This window comes from Electrophorus electricus, chromosome 4 (assembly GCF_013358815.1).
Source record: "Electrophorus electricus isolate fEleEle1 chromosome 4, fEleEle1.pri, whole genome shotgun sequence".
Lineage (NCBI taxonomy): Eukaryota > Metazoa > Chordata > Actinopteri > Gymnotiformes > Gymnotidae > Electrophorus > Electrophorus electricus.
The window spans coordinates 18,028,142-18,048,247 of record NC_049538.1 but is presented as its reverse complement, the minus strand read 5'-3'; the positions used below and the strand labels follow the sequence as shown (position 1 = coordinate 18,048,247).

Below are 20,106 nucleotides of genomic sequence, written 5' to 3'. Positions count from 1 at the left end.
CGAGGAGTGCGCGCGCATGTAATACGTGCATGTGTGTGCCTCACACACAACCCGGCATGCTTGGCAGTGAAGCCTTTCCATTAATACCCCAGATCCTGCCCCCAGACCCCACCCTGCCCCAAGATCCTCACTCCTCGGTGGACCCCGCCCCACACCACACCCCTCAAGAGGCCCCACCCTCCTCACCCCAGCACAATGCACCAGAGCGCACAGTGAAGGCAGGCCGGAAAGAGGTCAAACACAATGGAAGCAACAGAAAGACCACAGAGGAGAAATAAGACAATATAGAGATCAAAGAGCATTTAAGGCAAGAAAGAGGAAAAAAAGCAGCGTTTTTGATGGGTTCCTTCCTGAAAACCACCGGTTCTGTGCTAATAAAAAAATACACCGACGGGGGCAGAGAAGGGCAAGAATAAGTCTACTAGAGAATGAGAGGGAGCCTACGTCTCGAGGAGGAGGAGGGAGAGCGCAAACCAGAGAGAAGGATAAAGGGAGAAGGAGTGAGAGGGAGTAAGAGGAGAGGGAATGCGAAAGAGGGATAGAGAGTAAGCTAGAGAGGGAGAGAGTGCTAGCTCTGAGGTTAAGGGTTCAGTTGCTGTGTTTCTCACACTGCATTCCACAGTCACTGGCTCTGAGCCTTCAACAGATTCAACACACACTGCCATTGGACGCCCAGTTGCTATGAGCTGCTGGTTGCCACAGAAACATGTTAATGGAATTTAGTCAATCTACCGCTGGCTAGAAACTTTACTGTAGCCTTATTACAAAAACGTGTGTGTGTGTGTGTGAGTGATTATATATACATACACAGATACTTATGTCAGTTAAGTCATATGCATGTTCAAGCATGTACTTTGTTGAATGTCATCTTGGGTCCATCTGTGTGTGTGTGTGTGTGTGTGTGTGTGTGTGTGTGACAGTGCAGATTCCAGTACAGCACGAGCAGAATGTAATACTGCACCTATGAAATTGCCCCCCTGCCACTGCAAGAGGGGGTCTGACCTCAGCCAACGCACCTCACATGTATGCACGCACGTGTGCGCACACACACACGAGCACCAGCATAGCACAACGAAGAAAAACCATGCTTCTAGCTTCATTTCATTACCTGACATCTATGCCATTAAAGAATAAGAAGACTGAGCTCTCTCTCTCTCTCTCTCTCTCTCTCTCTCTCTCTCTCAACCTTCTTCCTACCTCTCTTTTCAGTCACTTCCTCCCTCAACCATGAAAACAATCTCACAAATGAATAACTTAAAGAGAATTATTTACAGCTGTTTGGTCAAAGGAGCAAGAGGAATGTACCATACTTGAGGGAAAAAAAAAAGGGGGGGGGTTGAGATGGTTGTGAGCGAAGGGGATAGCAGGGAGCTCCCCATCGATGGTTTGGATGAACCCTGAGAAGGCCACTTAAAGCACGTCTCATCACACCACTTAGCCTGCCAGGGAAAAGCCAGGTGGGCGGAGGCCCTAAAGCCCTCCCCGCATCGCACCGACGGCAGCCGTCAGCCACACGCGCACAGCCAGGGCAGTGGTAGCTCAGTGGTTAAGGTACTTAACTTGTAGTTCGAAGGTTGCTGGTTCAAGCCCCACCACTGCCAAGTTGCCACTGTTGGGCCCCTGAACAATTATAACCAAGTCATAATTGTAAGTCGCTTTGGATAAAAGCGTCAGCTAAATGCCATAAACGTGTATCATCAGGGTCCGTCGCGGCCCCCCCCTGAGGTGTGACAAGTGTACCTCCAAGGACTCTGTAAGCAGTCAGATGGCAGTAATGTGAACATTTCGTAGGTGGAAAGGTCGGAGTATGCGGTAGGGACAGCAGCCGTATTGTGACAGGTGACGTCCTTTACCATTAGAAGAAATTCTGCATTTTATTCTCCCAGCTGTGACTGTGTGTTCACAAGTCATCATGTGTTAGAGGAAAAAGTCCCTTAATCAAAACCTCACTACACAGGTCGTCACATAATACAACAATGGCCATCAGTGCAACTATCTCCAGGCATGTGTTGGCATTTATGGAGGGAAAATCCTGCAGCCTTCAAGGCGATGGGCAATAAAACGTACGCACCAGCTGCCTTTATAGGACATTACTGGTAAAAATGGGGTCAAAGGTCACCCTCATCTCGAAAATTGGTGTTTAGAAAGCCGTATAGAGTGAGGAAGTTTTCCTGTACTCTTCTCTCACACACACACAGCTTCACTGCTCCCTAGGCACTATTTGCGAATAGATATATGACCTTACTCCAGAGCTGACAGAGGCCTTTTCCTGCCAGTGGCAGAGTACACGCTGCGATTTACAGCACTCCTTCTCTGCCCGTGCCAGAACAGGCCAGGCGTCTTTACAGACTCCACCCAGCACATGGCCACGTCAGCTGACCCTGCCCCCACGCACAGGAATAGCGGGATCAGGTTCACCGGTTCTCCCCCCGAATAAAGGGGCAACAATAGCAGGCTAGGCCACGTGTGACGAGACGAGAGAGAGACAGAGAGAGAGACAGGGGAGATAAAGTGACAGGTAAGTGGAGAAGCCCTGGCTCTGTGCCAAAGCCGATTCAAAGCGTTTTCCATTTTTTGGTAGGGCTGCGCGCTATCGACAAATCACCATGTTCTGATTACTCTGCTCCCCATGCTAAAGGCAAAATCATTTGATTCCAAAAAAAAAAAAATTCCTGTTGGTATTCCTGTTGGACTTTATTAAAGGCAGGATGCTTAATTTGCATAGTGGGAAGTTTGTTAGGCCACATGGCTGAATGTGGTTTGTCGAAACATTCACATTAAAAAAGGTTGACTGCATATTGGAGTGTAATAGGAGTCACTGTACACACCATCGCTGTGGCAGCCTAACGCAAGGTAACGTTGTGGTGTGCTCCACACGTTAATGCACTACTGTGTGTTCAGGAGGACAGCGTGACACTGGAGAAGACCTAGCCTCAGCACACTGACGTGAACTACGTCATGACCCCGTACATCATCATTCTGCTCCCACAACTCTGCGTTGTTTCTTCTTCTTCTTTTTGCCTTCTCTTCCACTATCCCTGTTACTGAACAAAGAAGTGTGAGGCCCATGTGAGGAGCATTACCCCGTCTCCGTGTGAGGAGCACTGTGCAGGGAGTGAGAACCATCCTGTAACAGCCTCTTATTGGCCTTTTCTGGTGACCGCTGAACATACGCACGCACGCACACACACCCCTACACACCCTCGGTGGAAGGTTTTTGCTGCGTTTAAACGCACGGCACACACACACACACACACACTGTAATTGCTCGTGGACTTGCCCCGTGTGTGCTAGAGCCAGCGGGCTGAGTTAGAGCAGGACAGCCGCTCACGCTGGACCGGGCTGCTAAAGCTCACTCGCTTTTTTTTTTTGTTTGTTTTGCAGAGACCGTATGGGGGCCTGGGAACGAGGTCTTCAGGACAGTACAACGGGGCCGTAGGTCCAGCCAGCGGGACTAGGCTGGGCTACTTGTGTAAGGCACGTCTGTTCTTCATCGTGCCCTGGGGGTGTCCTGTGACATCATCTCAGGATGATCTCACCAGGAGATACAGAGGGTTTGTACAGGAGAGGATGGAGAACAGAGAGATGGGGAGAGAGACAGACAGTTAAGAGTGAGAATAAATGAGAGAGAGCAAACGTGGGGGGGGGGGGTGGAGATGGAGAGAGAGAGAGAGAGAGAGAGAGAGAGAGAGAGAGAGACACTCAGTTCTCACAGCAGTATTTCTCAAGTGAATGGAGGAGCCAGATAAAAAGAGCCTCTAACGTGATTGTTTCTGTCAAAATCAGGATTTCTGTTCCTTCTGACAATGAAAAGTGGCAGACACACACACACACACACACACACACACACACACACACACACACACACACACACACACACACACACACACACACACTTTGTTGTGTGTGCTCTCATGCAGATGCAGTACTTTGTACTGAGTAGGAGGTGTGAAGAGAGGTGGTGTGAGGTGACGAGAGGAAAAGAGGTGCGAGGAGAGGAGGTGTGATGTGAGGAGAGGAGAGGAGGTGTGATGTGAGGAGAGGAGAGGAGGTGTGATGTGAGGAGAGGAGAGGAGGTGTGATGTGAGGAGAGGAGAGGAGGTGTGATGTGAGGAGAGGAGAGGAGGTGTGATGTGAGGAGAGGAGAGGAGGTGTGATGTGAGGAGAGGAGAGGAGGTGTGATGTGAGGAGAGGAGAGGAGGTGTGATGTGAGGAGAGGAGAGGAGGTGTGATGTGAGGAGAGGAGAGGAGGTGTGATGTGAGGAGAGAGATAGAATGCTTTAAAAAAAAAAAGTCTCAACTTATGTTGACAGAGTTCCAAGCAGTGGTACGTACACGCACGCACACACACACACACACACACACACACACACACACACACACACACACACACGCGCCATAACAGAGAGAGAGAGAGAGAGAGAGAGAGAGAGAGGCCCAAATATAACACTGTGCCTCTATATTTGGTTTGAAGTTTCTTCTCTAAATAACACTGTGTTTGGCAATAAGGCTGACCGAGGGAGGTGCTACGTCATGTTCAAGAAAAGCGAGAGAGCAGAGAGAGAGAGAAAGAGAGAAAGAGAGAGAGATTCAGGGGAAAGAGGAACCTTGTGACTCATTTGTAACTATTTGTAAACATGCTGCAGCCTCTTAATCTCAATCTATAATCTTAACTGTAAAAATGTTGGAGATTTCTTAAACATACAGTGGCAGGTCCAATACATGTGTGCAAACACACATACACAGGCACACAATCTGGAACAATGGTGAACTAACAGAATTGAGTTGCTGAAGCCAAATGTAAAAGAAAGGAAACGTCCAGGAAGATGAAGAAAGACGAAGAAGAGATGGAAGACAGTGAATTAGCTGGGAGGACAGTCAGAGGGAGATGGGCACATTTCAGAGAGTGGAGAGAAAGTGAAAGAATGAAAGCAGCAGCACTGATGTTGGTCTCTTCACCTCCTCTCTCCCATCCCCCCCTCCTCTCGTTCTCTCTCCTAATATGGCAGCTTTCTGCCGGAGCCATGCGGGCTTTGGCCCCGAGTCTACTGCACTCTCAGAGTGATTAGATCAGGCTCTCTCTCTCCCTCCCTCCCTCCCTCTCTCCCTCCCTCCCTCCCTCTCTCCCTCTCTCTCTCTCCCTCCCTCTCCCTCTCTCATGCCCTCCGCAAGCTGGAGTCACGCAGAGCTGCCTGTCGCCCTCCCCACCAGGCCGAGCTCAGGTCCAGCGCCGAGGGCTTTGCGACAGGTCCAAACCCAGTACCCACGAGCCAGAACCCAGAGAGGTCGACTCAGCTACACCTCCACCCTGCAGCGCACCGATCTGGAACATTCCACAGCAAAAGAAACTGGGGGGTGGCAGCGGTTATATCTTACTGGTGGTGTTAGCAGACATAGAGACGCAGAGGGGACAGAAATAACTCTCAGAGTGCTTGTTTAGGAAAGAGGTTTCAGGAAAAGACAAATTTGGTTATTTTTCCATTCTGATTGTACATACACCCCCTCATAACCACCCCCTGCCCAGAGGGAGCTGGCCGAGCCTCAGGGCACTGGATGAAATGCAGGAATTCAGGAGGTACGAAATGAATGCTTCAAATCGCATGCCATCACACATATGTATGTATGTACACACACACACACACACACACACACACACACACACACAGGTCAGAGGGGTAACATGGGGCAGAAAATATATTTAGTGTATTATCAGGATCCTCCCTGATCCGGTAGCTCACAGTCTGTCTGTCTTTTTGGGTGTTCAGAACCGCCCGATTACTAACTAACTAAACAAATATCTGGCTGAGAGACAGAGTGAGACAGAAAGTGATTAGGTCCTTTGATTTGGCTAAAGTGGGTCAAAATCAAATCACATATTACCAAAACTTTTACTACACAACAGACATTAAAAAAAAAAAGATATAGTGAGATCCATTTCCTTCTCACTTCAGGTTTTTTAACTTCCGGCCTCTCTACTGAGTCTCCCTCCCTCTCCATTTATTGAGAGAGAGAGAGAGAGAGAGAGAGAGAGAGAGAGAGAGAGAGAGAGAGAGAGAGAGAGAGAGAGAGAGAGAGAGAGAGAGAGAGAGAGAGAGAGAGAGAGAGAGAGAGAGAGAGAGAGGAGTTGTGTTTTGTTAAACATCATAAGAAAACTTTATTCCCATGGCCATACAATTTCACATGCTCTTTATAGAAACACACAGGCTCTCCCCAAACAACCCGCTTTCCCTCCAGAACGTTCTGCAAGCATCCACAATCATTATGGTAACAAAGGGCTCGAATGGAAGGCCCAAACCACAGTCACAATCCCATCCCGCCCAGTCACAGCCGGAGGGGGACAGGACACTGCGGCAAAATCCCACCTACCCCCGGCCGGCGGCAAAGTGGCAGCGCGGGACATCCCACGGACGACAAACAACGCCGGCTGCGGTTATCGATGTGCTATTTTTGGATAGGGAGTGCAGGAGATTAGGGGAAGCAAAGAAGGAAAATAAACCCGATAGCGGCAACTCCAGTCTCATTTCAGCTTTGTTACTAAACACATACAAAAGTTTAGAAGTAACGGTGTGTAACACTAAGAAGTGGGGGAGAAGTAGGGAGGGAGAGAGACAGAAGAGTGACGTGCCCGTGCTCTCTTTTACCTCTGACTAAGTGGAACTCGCGCCGTGACCTTATGTCAGGCCAATGACGCCAGCCCATCACTGCTAGTACGACCTCGTGCCTGGCCATTACTGCCACCCATACCTCATGCCTAAACATTACTTGTCAAATGCCGCTCAAGAGGCAGGAGAAGTCACATGACTTGGCAGTCATGCAATCAATGTAATACTTCTACATTGCACAGAGTGGCGGTTGCCATGACAACTTCGGAAAACTAAGTCAGAGAGTGTTTTAAATCTCTCTCTGATGACTCACCCGATGTTACCACTACAGTCTAAACTCCATGATGCTCAAGAAAAACTTGTTCTAAAAAGTGTAATTCCGACTCAATCGTTTCGGAGCTTTTTTTTTCCCCACCAGAAGCTCATAAATGTGCTTAATGCTATATAGGCTAACCAAAAACATACATGACCGTCATAAATGACTGATGGTTCCTCCTGACCATGGTAATTGTGTTTGGTTTCACCTCCAGCCCCCCACTGAGGTGCAGCTTCCACACCCACAGCCAGGCTTACACTTTAACAGCTGACTGCACACTGTTGAGAGAAGAGCAGGCATGTTTTCCAAATACCCCCATGCCAAGCTTAACGTGGTACTGTCCCTCAGTGTGCCCCGAAACGCCTGCTGTGGGATTTCTACGCAGATAAAACATCCAGTCCAGTCCAGCTCAAAGAGAGTAAATCTTCAAAGAACCTTCTGGAAGTTCTGCTCGAGAAGCAAGCCTTGTTTGCCAGCAAGGGTTTTTTGTTTTTTTTTGCTGCTAGGCATGCTACTCCAACAATAACTTTAATCATTAAACTCACTGGATGTACAGGTGGGTAGGGGGTGTAGTGCACAGACGCCACACTCAGCCAAGCACGTCCAGTCTGAACACTACACCTAAACACTATGCTGTGAACACACTCCACGGCTAGGGGACAGGGCAGGGGTCACCGGAGAGGGGCCCTCGCCCCCGCCAAGCTCACCTCACTTGTATCTTCTCACCTTTTACTCCTGTAGGTGGTAAATACCTCCAGTGGGGGGTATATAACTGCAGGGGTGAGGTCAAAGGTCGGAGGGAGGTCAGGGTCGGGTGGCCTACATGCTGCTGAGTGTAAACACTGGCAGATAACGAGTGTCTGATATCTGCGTGCACATACACACACATACACGCACACACACACACACACACGCGTGCGTGTGCATGCGTGGACACACACAGACACACAGATGTGCTGCATTTCAAATCAAGGGCATTAGTGTCAGGAGACAGAGGGTCATTTCCTTTGCAGCTTTATTAATAAATGTTGTTAAAATAATTTCAGTTCCCTTCATAAGCCTTTTCTAGTCAAAACATGCCAGAGAGACAGAACTCATTCTTTCCTCTTACAATAAGGCAGCTCCATAGAATTTCAGCTGTTTGCTTTATAAATGTACTTGAACAGGTTCCTGAACTGAGTTGCAGTTTGCTGTTCGCATCAGTTCATTGTGGCAGGGCAACCCAGGAAATGGGATGGAATCCTTTCTGAAAACAAAAGCATGCCTGAATTAAACTGCCCGCATCCAATCATTCATAGATTTTCTGTTAAGCCAGCAACTGAAATGCTTAATAACAAGCTGGACAGAAGGAACAGAATACACAGTGAGAGAGGGAGAGAGAGAGGAATACAGTAGGTTATATTTTCATATCTGCAACTTTGTTCTTTCCTAATACCAAGTGCAACTTTGTCTTTTATGGAATGGCTGCTGTTCCAATGAATAAGAACCAGATGTGAGCTGGAAGACAAAGCCAGATTGAAGGCTAAAAATAGCCCCAGATAGTGAGACAGCACCCTTCCACAAAGGTGGAGTCCGTGGCCCAGCTCAGTGGGAACAGGCAGGGCTAGGGGGGCTGGAGAAACAGAATGGAACCTCCATCCCGTGCGGGGTCACACCTGTGGAGTGACGGCATATAACGCGACGCACGGCGCCCTGCGTGTGAATTTGCAGTAAACTAAAACCACTAAACTCAGTTTAAGTTAGACTAAACTTGGTGGATATGCTGAAGCAGGAGGAGCCTTAAAAGACCGAGCAAGGCGCAGTCCTGCATGCTTTCTAAATGAGGTACAGTGCAAAAATACACCGGCGACCTCACCGGTAAGGTCTCGGATGCTCACAGGCTTCGGTTTGTGCGATACAAAGATCAAAGCCTTGCGATGACTGCGTCTTCCAACCTTTAAAAACTTGGGCCGGGCTGGGGGTTGTAACGTGGCCAATAAGGAGGAAAGGGGAAGCTCGACACCTAGGTTTTCTTCTCCATCTTTACACAGTGGGGCAGATGCAAGCACAAAAGTAAAGATTGCACCGGTCATGGCATTCCGCTCTGCCACTACCCGAAGACTAATCATTTTGAGCAAGATTATTAAAGAGGGCTGCGAAGGTTATTCATTAATGTGAGCTTACGACTGTGAAGAGACGCCCATGTGTTCCCTCTCTTTGCCCCAGGACACATTGGCTAAAACTGGGTTGCCATCCATCACGGGGAGGCATGTAATTGTATGTTGCCAGCAAGATTGTTAAAAACCCCCACAAGGCCCCCCAAAACACCACCACTTTTCTTTAAGGCGTGCCCAAACCACACCTCTTCCCTGAATCTGAGGGGAGGAAGAATGGAGAAGCAGGCCGTGTTATTACAGCTGCATGTGTCCTGCTGTTTCTGGGGGGGGGGGGGGGGGGGGGGGGGTGCAGGACAAGAATAAAGACGCGACATAACGTTTATATGGGGGAGGAGAGTAGGAGAATGACTGAGGATGCAGAGATTAAAGAGTGAGCCTAACACAGCTCCCCACATAACATCCCAGCCTCAGCTCCACGGAATACCGGTGTGTGTGCGTGCCCGCGCGCGTGCATGCATGTATATGGGCGAAGCTAAAGGCTAGTTCTCACTTCAGGAGAACCATAATGAAGGCACCAACTACATGGGCGCTATCGGATTAGGCTCTCGCCACCTCACCGACACCAGGCAGACCCGATTCATCTTTGAAGGAGGAAAATGACATAATACTTCCTGAGTGCAAAAAGACTGTAAAGATGAAAGCAAGTGAAATCTTGGAGAAACCAGCTTTTGAACTACACACTGGCACATTCATCTAGTCCAAGCCCACTCCAGGGCTGCAAAAATTGAATCGACCACTTATTAGGCATAACAAGATTTTTAGGGTAGAATAAACAACATTTATGCTAGCAATTTAGGGCAAAGAAAGTATTTTACATGCATGCACGCACACACAGAAAGAGAGAGAGTGCAGTGCAATACCAAGCTCCAGGGTCCTATTACATGATCCAAGAAGCACAGACTTCTAATTCATGAGAGGTCAATCAGAGTATAATAGCAGGATTTACCACACGGTCACTCAGCTGTCATCCGTGATGGGCATATCTCTGCCTGCCCTCTGCCCGAGCATCCTCAGCCTGCCTTCCCATACACATACAATCCGGCATCATTATCATTATCCCAATCATCACCATCATCATTAGTTGGGAAATTAGGGTCATTAGGGATTGGGCAAATCTTGATCCAGACGGGTCCAGCCAGAGGTTGAGAACATCCAATGGAACCACCTATATATAAGGTTGCACCTACGTATGAAGGGTACATATCTAGCAAATACATGACTGCACGCATTTACTCGCAGGTTTAGAGCATCACACACGTGACCAGTCGTACTCTTTAAAAAAAAAAGAAAAACAAAACAAAACAAAAAACAAAAACCTCCCCCCAGTAACGCAAGTTCAGTCTGGAGATCAGTTGCCTTCATCTGGATCTAAAATGAAACAGCATGGAATCTGATCGGCTGTCTGACCACAGCTGTTGCCCATTGCTACGTATAAATATCGGACTCCCGCATCTAACGCGTAGACCGGCAGCCGTGCCGACGCTTCTGGGAGGTAAAGGTGTCTGCCTGCGACACATGCTTGCTGTACACACTCTGAGAGGAGTCTTTCGAATAGCTCACCACCAACATTTATCACGGTATTAACGAGCCTAGTAAACACTCTGGAATAAGCACTATTGTATGGTTCAAATCAACTATTGTATGGTTCAACTGTTGGGAAGGGTGTTCTTCCCAGCCACCCAGCACATCCCCTCAGCTCCTTTGCTAAACATACTAAAGCCAACAACAAACATCAGAATGTGTTTGTGAAATGGTATGAAAACCAGGTGCATGGAACAACCTGCTACCCTCCCCTCCACGGGATTAATGAAGTTCGACCCAACGATCACTTCACCACTACATTTTCCTCTGTATCAAAAAGTGTAATTCCGGTTACTATAACAGCTTAGGACTCCTCACGCAGAAATACTATCAGGCCAATGATTTACATAACTTGTTTGTGTGCGTTTTGGTAATGACTGGTTTCATGCTGAATGCAGGTCCCCGATGCTCTGTAATGCTTCTCAGTGACACTGCAGGGCATGTGTGGTTTGATGTATACTGTGATGAAAGTGACTTTGCCAGGTCTGTATGGCCAGAGAGAGAGAGAGAGAGAGAGAGAGAGAGAGAGAGAGAGAGAGATGCACTCTGTGCTAATGAAAAGAACCATGGGGCTGGTAATAGGTAAATTACACTGTCAAATAAATCATGACTCTGCGCCGGAATTCAGAGTTAGACACGCAAAGGCCGTTTCCAACCCCGACGCCCCCTCACTCTTGCTACCCAAAGAAAACACGAGGAGTCAGAGTGGAACAGGGATGCAGGGATGAAGTTCACGCTTCCGGAACTCTCTGATATCGCGTAGATGTGGAGCACTGTCAGGAGAAGCACATGCAGGGGCCTCTTTCAAACTGCATGAGATCCCAATCAGTTTAGCAGCACAAACAGAAACATATGGCTCAGAGAAATGAGAGAGAGAGAGAGTGCAGATAGAACAAAGAGGAACAGAGGTTCCTCAGCCTCATCAGTACCAGCTTTTGCCAGTCCAAACTGAGCTGGCACAGCAAGACCTGGAACAAGGGAAAGAAGTGTCCTCGGGTGCCCGAGACAGCGTGAGGGTTGCTGGGACAGCAAGTGGCAAGGCGCCTGTCTCCTCTCATGACAGACCTGGCTTCCGTACCGCAATTCTACGCTGCGGCCCGAGCCAACCTTCCTGTTCCAGCCCACCACTTGGTTTCCTTTCAAAAACATTTCTGGTGAAAACTGCCCCCCCCCCCCACCCACCCCAGGAAAGAAAGAAAGAAAGAAAGAAAAAGAAAGAAAAAAAGAAAAAGAAAGAAAGAAAGAAAGAAAGAAAGAAAGAAAGAAAGAAAGAAAGAAAAAGAGAACTGAAAAAGGGAAAACCAAAACGCGGGCTAATTTTGGGACTGTCAAACAACAGTGCCAGAAAGTCATACAAAATCAGTTCTCGAGCCCTCTCACGCGGAGCGAATGCCAAACACGAGCAGAGTCAAACGCAGCGACGCCATGTGAAGTGTCTGGGCGGTGCTCTCTACTCCAGCGTGTGCAGGGCAACGTACGTGAACGCGGTGGGGTAAAACCACGGCCAAGGCGAGAGCGCACTACAGCACCGAGGGCATGAAGCAAAACAGAGAGCCTTGTCTGCACATGCGCACAGGTCATCACCCCGGCACTAAGCAGAGTAATCGCTTAACACGCACGCAGACAGGAAACTACACCGTTAGCCCTACACCAAGAACCTATAAGACATTGAAAGGGAAAACAAAATACAGAACGGCGAATATATCAGGGAATTAGCTAATGCTTACCTGTTGTCAGGATCCTGTCAGACTTCAAGAGACTGACAGCAGCACGATTAGACTTGGAATTAACGTGCGCGACTATGGTTAGCATTAGGTAAGTGCATGATTATGGTTTAATTACGGCTAGTGTTAGCTACGCGTCTGCAGGCTGACCATAGTTCGTATTATTTAAGAGTCTGATTACAGCCCTTCGGCCTATAGCTGGCATCAGCTAAAAGTCTTATTATAGGCTGACTCCAGCTAGCATTAGCTAAGGTCCTGGCGGTCGGCGCTGCGCTGTCCTGACAGCAGAAACGGAAACGCGCCTGACGGCCAGCTTTGCTCTCGAGCGGCCGCGACCCCTCGCGGAGGAGAGCGAGCGTGCGAGCGAGCGTCTGTCGGAGGGCGCGAGAGGCTGTCCCGTTGGCCCACGCGCTCAGTTATGCCTTGGCCAGCGCTGCCAACCACAGAGCTCACTTTGTGCGCGAGGGACGCGGGCGAGGAAATAGCTGAGGACTGAGGCGGGTTTGGGATCCCGCCACCTGCTAGAGCTTAGTGCACTGCTCGTCGGTGTGCCCCAGCTTCTCTTGCAAAGCTAAAATGAGAAAAGGGTATTGTAGTCAGAGCAGGACAACTGCAGACCTGCGCAGGTCATGGTATAAACAGGCTTGAAAAGCACCGATTTATGCACAAACACAGTACCTCCACAAGAGGATCTGACCGCATCCATGGAAAATCCTCGGAGCATTTAGCTCTTCATTAGTTTGAAAACGTCACAGAATGCCTGAACGAATCATGGTGTTTAGCAGACACAAACAGAAACTCGGTACTGCACCGAGTTTGTTCCCCATAAACCATGAAAAGGGGAAGACATTTTGGAGAGAGATGGAGTTTCTGCACAGTGGCCTCAAATCAAGATCCATCTCTTGAGTAAGTGTTTAAAGATTTGCTCTTCTTAAAAGACTTTGTAAACAAAACAAGTTACGAAAGGTTACTGTGGTCAAATGAGAGGCTCTGGGTCTCAAGAATGCAGTCGTTCTCTCATGCCCCCCCCCCCCCCCCCCCCAACGCGGCAGCATTTAAAAGTCTCCTTGGATGTGTCAGCGATCTTTTACACTGAGGTGTTCTTTCTGTCTTCCAAGCTTGTGGAAAACAGTGATCCAGAAAGCGAAAAAACAAAAGAACAACAGAAAAGTGACGGAGTGGCCAGATAGAAAGACGTGGGGAAGCGAGCAGGTTTTCATCTGTTCATGTTCACAAACACGCCACTGTATTCACGGTCAAGCCAGGGCTGCCTTCACTCCATCACAAAACACACTAGTGGCTGTAACACGCAGGCATGCACAGTTTAATTACAATCTACACTTTTCCTCACATGACATCCAGAAACATGCACAGGCACGCACATACACACAGACATCCTGCGCCCTGTGCACGTGACTCTGACATCAGAAAGGGTTTCAGAGCAACTTGCCTGACATAAGCAGAAAGCAGACTGTAATTATGAAGGGTGTCTCCCTTGTAGCGTGTGTGTGTTTGTGTGTGAGTGTGAGTGAGAGAGAGATCAGGAGGTGAGGATAGAAAGAATGGGACAAAGCAAAAAGAAAGTGAAGACAAAACAGACAAGGAAAGTGTGAGACGCTGGAGACGCAACGATAATGGTAACATTTCTCCTCATGCAAATCTTAACACTGCAAAATGGCTGTAATCACTGTTATAAAAACACTGTTGAGCAAAGCAATTGATTAATGGCCCCAGGGGTCCCCCAGACGTCAGAAACATCTGACATATCCACTGATAATTACTACAAACTAGACAGTTTACAATCATTATTACTAATAATGTACATTAAGAGCATTATCAAATGAATATGAAGTTCCTCAAAGTGTTTCAAAACAAAGAACATGAAAAGAGAGAGAGAGGGAAGGAGGGAGGGAGAGAGAGAATATGTTTTAGGAAATGCACTGATAATTCCCTCCAAAGCACTTCCTCACTGGGGAGCAGACCTTTTCCGGTTGCTTGGAGAGTTCATGTCAGCACACACACACACACACACAAACAAACACAAAACATCGAGGAAGAGTGAGTGAGTGAGTGAGTGGGAGAGAGAAAATAAATAAGAGATGGAAACATCAATGTATATGAATCAGTTTGGGACTCCACGTCCAACAGAGATGACAGATGAGAGAAAGGGGCAATGGAAGCATCTTTTTTTAAACTCCCTCTCTTCCTCCCTACTGCCCCTCCCATGGGCAGAGTCGGTTGGAAGAAACACACACACACAGAAGTCTAGCACACTTTGGAACGTCGCCAGGGGTGCTATGGGAAAGATGGAGCTCGTTGGCCGCTTCATCACCCCGTGACCCTGTTCTCATGCGTAGCCTTCACCCGCTCTGTGAGCATGGCCAACAGGACAGGACACTACAGCTCTTTTCTTTGAGGAACTCATTTCACCATGTGTACCAAGCATTCTGGTAAAGAGAAAAATGTTATTGCCTTTCTAGGATTCTCTGAGACACAGCTGCCTAAACATCCAACATCTCAAAACATCCAACCAAGACTGTGAAAGAGCCACATGGAACATACAGAAAGAAGCCTGCCTATTCAGGGCAAACCTCTCGACAACTCCTTTCCATAAATCCTGTCAAAATAAACATCCTGAAATGTTCAAACTTTTGTCCAAATCTGACTGAACCCAAATTAGAGCTGCAGGTTAAAGGCTAGCGGCCAAACATGGCACTGATGCACTTTATTTCATTTCCAGCTGGATCTGATCAGAGCAAAACAAATGTGGTGCTATATATGGTATAAATGGTGTATTTGGTAACCCATTACACAGTCTGACTCCATGACACACGCACGCACACGCTAATTCAATCTTCCATCACTCTCTGAAGTTTACCTTCTCCTAATCTAGTGAGTTGAGATTTGAGGCTGTTGGAGCTGTAGCTGGCATGTTTTGATGTTTCAGTGAGTTAGTCTCCTTCTCTCGTTCCCCTTCTACATTACTGTTAGACAAATTTAAAACATTTTCCCAATAAAGCAGCCCTGTATTCCTCCTCTTCAGAACTGGGAGCAAAGCGTTGCACTTTGAGACCACCAACAGCAAAATGTTCTGAAGAAGTGAAGGAGGACAGAGAAAAAAGGAGAGACAGAAAGAATTAGACAGGGAAAGTGAGTGAGAGCAAGAGAAAGAGAACAAAGACAGACAGTCCTTTATTTCCTAACTGAGATAGGGAGACGTTATGTGACAATAATGAGGACAGAGATTGGGGTGCTGCGCATATGGAAAAAAGGAGGTTTGAAAGGAAGGTTCTGGAAGTATGCAAACATTTGACTTGCCAGTACTCCCTTGATTCTGTTTACAGAAACAACCAGGCCCCTTAAAAATACCCCCAAAAAGAACCCCTCATTCTCAACCTCAATGCGCAAAGTCACAGACACACACTTTCACTCCTCGTGTGGCTTTCAAGGCCTTTGTGCAGTGAGGAAAGATAGGCCACATTCCTCCTGTCTTTTCAAGTGAAAATAACACAGCGTGACCACAACTCTATCCCCCCTCACTCATCTCCCCATCTCCTGGGTCAGCCAGTCGCTCTTTTGCTTATTCTGGTCCCTCTCTGCCAAACAGCACTTTCTTTTTCCACTACTCCCCCCCCCCTTCCGCTGGCATACCTGAGATCACACTCGAATCTCGTTTCAGGGAGAATCAAGGCGATGACCTCATCTCATTGCAATGCTTCTATCTCCACTGTCTGCAAATGGCTTAGAGAGAGAGAGAGAGAGGAGCAGAAAGCACGCTCCAGCAGGCTCAGGCTAAGGTCACAGGTAATGTCTCTGGCATAACACCTATGTAATGGCCACAGTTAACTACAGACAGCTGTGAGGATCTGAGAAAAGAATACATTTTTCTTAGCAATGTCACCCAACAATCATCCTAGAATAGAAAGAGTGAAAACTATAAACGGACGCGTTTGTGCCGTCAATAACCCCGATCAGCCGAAACCTGTCGTGTGCGCATGGATCCGAACCCGCATCACGCTGGAGGGACCGGACCGTGTCCGTGGGCGGCGGCGGTCACCGACGTCCCAGGGGCCCAAGAATGCAAATCTACGTTCCGTGGTATGGGAGCCAGAGAAAACGACCGCGGGAAAGCCCGGCTAAAATGATTAGACATAAAAACTGTATACACTACGAGGGATGGGAGGGGAAACCCAAACAAAAATCCCAGAATGCATCGGTAAAACATCCGATAGTGATCAGAAAATGGACGAGAGAACAGCGTGGGAGTGAACAGTGAGTGATAGGATGGACAGAGTCTAGGTAAGGTGTAGGGAGGGGACAGCCCACGTCCTCTCCGACACGAACATCCAGGCAGACACACGTCCCTGCTAAGGCTGAGCTCCTTATACACTCACTCCAAAATCAGAATAGCATCAACATAGTGACAGTGCTGTCTTGCGAACACACACACACACACATAAGGAGAGGATCAGTAATGGACAGTGTGTGTGTGTGTTTTTGGGGAGAGCACATGTAAAAATAAATAAATACTGTACTGCGATTACATTACTACATATTGCAGTTGCGCTATTCTTTCCAATATATTAAAACCACATTGCGGCACTCTTGATGTGACAAGGCAAAAGATTGGTCTGCATTATTCTGACCAAAACTATTTGTGCTTGTTGGTTCATGTGAATGCTATGATTCATCAAAACCCCCACGGAACCCTCATATGGAGCATATGAAACTGGTCAGAATGCTCACAGTGCAAATTAAAATCATCTTGTGATTTGTTAAAGGGGTCATTTGCAGAAAGCGATCTTCTGCAGTATCAGTACTGCAGAGGCCAGGACCGAGATAATTAGCAGAAGACATACGCTTGAAGCCCTAGTTAGGGATTGTGGGGGAGGGGTCAGGACATAGCGAGAAGTCAGTAAAAGTCCAAAAAGGGGGATCGGCCCTGCACTTGACAGTGGAGGATTAAGACTTTGGGGGTGGAGGGGAGACTCAAGTCTGGCACACTATTTCCCAGCACTCGCTCCAAGCCAGCTCCCTGGAACTCATCAAGCACATCAGTAACCACAACAACTTCCTGTTTCTGTTCCCTGGCTTCCTGTCTGCGAAGGATCACTCCACACGGCCGGTGTCAAAGGAGTTGGCCTCGACCCCAGCCAAGCACTCAAACACACATGAATGCATGCACATAGACGCACACACACATGCACACAGCAGCAAATAATACAAAATACATTTGATATGAATGACCTTAAGTTTGTCTGCTGCTATTCTCAACATCCAGGAGGAAAAAATACAGGCAGGAAAACCAGTCAGTGTTACCCTTCCATCTTACTTGCTCAGCCTTCTCCAAAAATAAAAGAGTGTGTGTGTGTGTGTGTGTGTGTGTGTGCGCGCTTGTGAGTCTGTGTGAGTGTGTGAGAGAGAGAACTCCTATAAACAGCATTGGTTATAAACAGAACCTTTAGAGAGGATAACATTAGCAGCACATTGGTGCCAATCCCAACAACAGAGAGGCAGTAGCAGTGCCATATAGCCACACAGTCAGGCTGGGCTATCAGCTGCACAGCTGAGGCCTGGTCAGCTTTCTGCCCTACAGGATGGAGGGAACGGGAGAGATAAGCCAACTCTAGTCATTCTGGTTACAGTAGAGCAGCAAACATGTATGTCGGTGGGGTTGGTTATGGTGCAGGACCCAGTTAAGAAGTTAAGATGCCGATTCCTTAAGCACCGGCACGCTATCGTCGAGGAGATATGGTGCTTTAGGCGCCGGGCCTCCTGTGTGCAGGCTGTGGTGTCTCAGAGCATGCCTGCACCTCCAGCAGAATATTACTAAATCTGGATACATTTCCTGGTTCCTGGAGTTCCACGGTTTCATCCACTGCATTTAATACCCTAAACCTAAGAAGGGGATAATGGATAATGCACAATAAATGTATGTGAAATAACTAAACAGTGCAGTCTCTGTTCAGCCTCGGAATATGTTAATGTGTCAGAGGGTGGTGTGCAGCCCATTTTGCTTGTGACCTGTAACCTGATTAATAATCTCTCTTTAAACCCCCCCCCGCCCCAAAAAACCAAAAAACCACACACACACACACACACACACACACCACACCCATTCCTCACCTTCTATCCTCCTGCCACCCTTCCAGGCAGTCTCACTGCCTCCCCAACCTCCACCCGATCTTCAGTCCCACCTCCATGTGAGAGTAGGCCAACATGGAAGCCTCTTGACAAGACCATGTTCAAAGGCTCCTCCCACTACGTGAGCTCGCGTCCCTAACTCTTGTTAAGCCACATGTGCTTAGGAGTGTGCTTGGGTGTGTATGCTGTTCCCTTGCATCACACTCTCCATAAGGAATGTTTAGCCGGCAGGTTTCCGCTGTCCCAATTTTTTCCTCACACACATACACACCCTGGCTTTGTGGTTTGAGCAACTAAACAAGCACACGACAAATTCCAATTCTGTGCCTTTAACCCAGTAAGCATGATTGATATCAGCAATGGCATCATGCTCTTCAATATGGAAGAATGTACCAAGCGTGGTCCCAATGACTCCACGGTCTCACGAGAAACTGATGGAAATTACTTGACGAGAAAGGTCATAAATCCTTTGTGTTTCGAGCCTTCGAGACAGGGCCCGAGCTACATTTGGCAAACGTGGTGCAACACAGACGTGCTCTTTGTAGTACGTCTCCTCCCTCTGATACCTACAGGCCCATATACATGATGAATTAATAAACTGCAACAAAGTCATACAAACGTCACACGGCTGAAAGCCATCTGGAGCAGCACCTGCGCCACACAGCTGAAAATATGGTTGGTATAATTGACTTTGTCCTTTGCGATGTGCGTTTATGGTAGCGAAATTGGGTCCAAGACTGCACATGAGTAACATACCTGTTCCAGAGCCTGTTGTGAATGATGATTCAAATTACACTGAATTATCCAAGCTGAAAGCCAAGGGCAGGAAAGTGCTTTGCCTTCTGTGTTTTTTAAAATGACACTTAATTTTTTAAAACTAGAAATATTACAAAAGAAAAGCCAAGGAATGTTGGTTTTGCCTCAGGTAACCCAAAACAAAACAGTGGCTATCAGGTCATTGGCACCAACATCATAATGAAGCAACAGCGTCGGACGGACCCAAACCTCGAGAAAATGCATAACCATAAAAGGTACACTAAAAGAGGCTAAAGTATGGCCTGTCTGGCTCGAGTAGAGTAATACAATACAAAGAAAAATTAATTACTGAATTTACTTCATTGTAAATCACAATCTACATATACCCAAGTACACTGAGCCTGAACAAGGAAATATAAAGAGACTAATTCTCAGTAAGATCACCAAGGGAACTCAAGCTCTAAGAAATGTTTAAATCAAACTACACTGCTAAATCGTCATCTAATACATAAGATAAAGTGATCAATTCAGAACATGCCAAGAAAGAATGTCTGAACATGACTTTTCAAAGAGTCAAGCCAAAAAATGCACATGTACTGGAGAACGTTAGGGCTATGGGGCAGACAAACATCTCTCTCTGTGTCTCTCTCTCTCTCTCTCCTTTTCTTACTTTCTCTCTCACTTTATTTTCTCTGTCTTTGCCTCTTCCCACATTTCCTCTCTCTCTCTCTCTCTCTCTCTCTCTCTCTCTCTCTCTCTCTCTCTCTCTCTCGAGAGGTACGCCAAAAAGAGCCCTTCGTTTTTCTTAGAAACACTGTATCTGCTCC

At 47.5% G+C, this 20,106-nt stretch overlaps 1 protein-coding gene across 4 annotated transcripts in view; it reads right to left on the bottom strand.

Moving 5' to 3' along the window:
* The window catches only part of LOC113576977 (rho guanine nucleotide exchange factor 17), a 55,859-nt gene that overhangs the window by 30,184 nt on the left and 5,569 nt on the right, over positions 1-20,106 (bottom strand). The window lies entirely within an intron of this gene.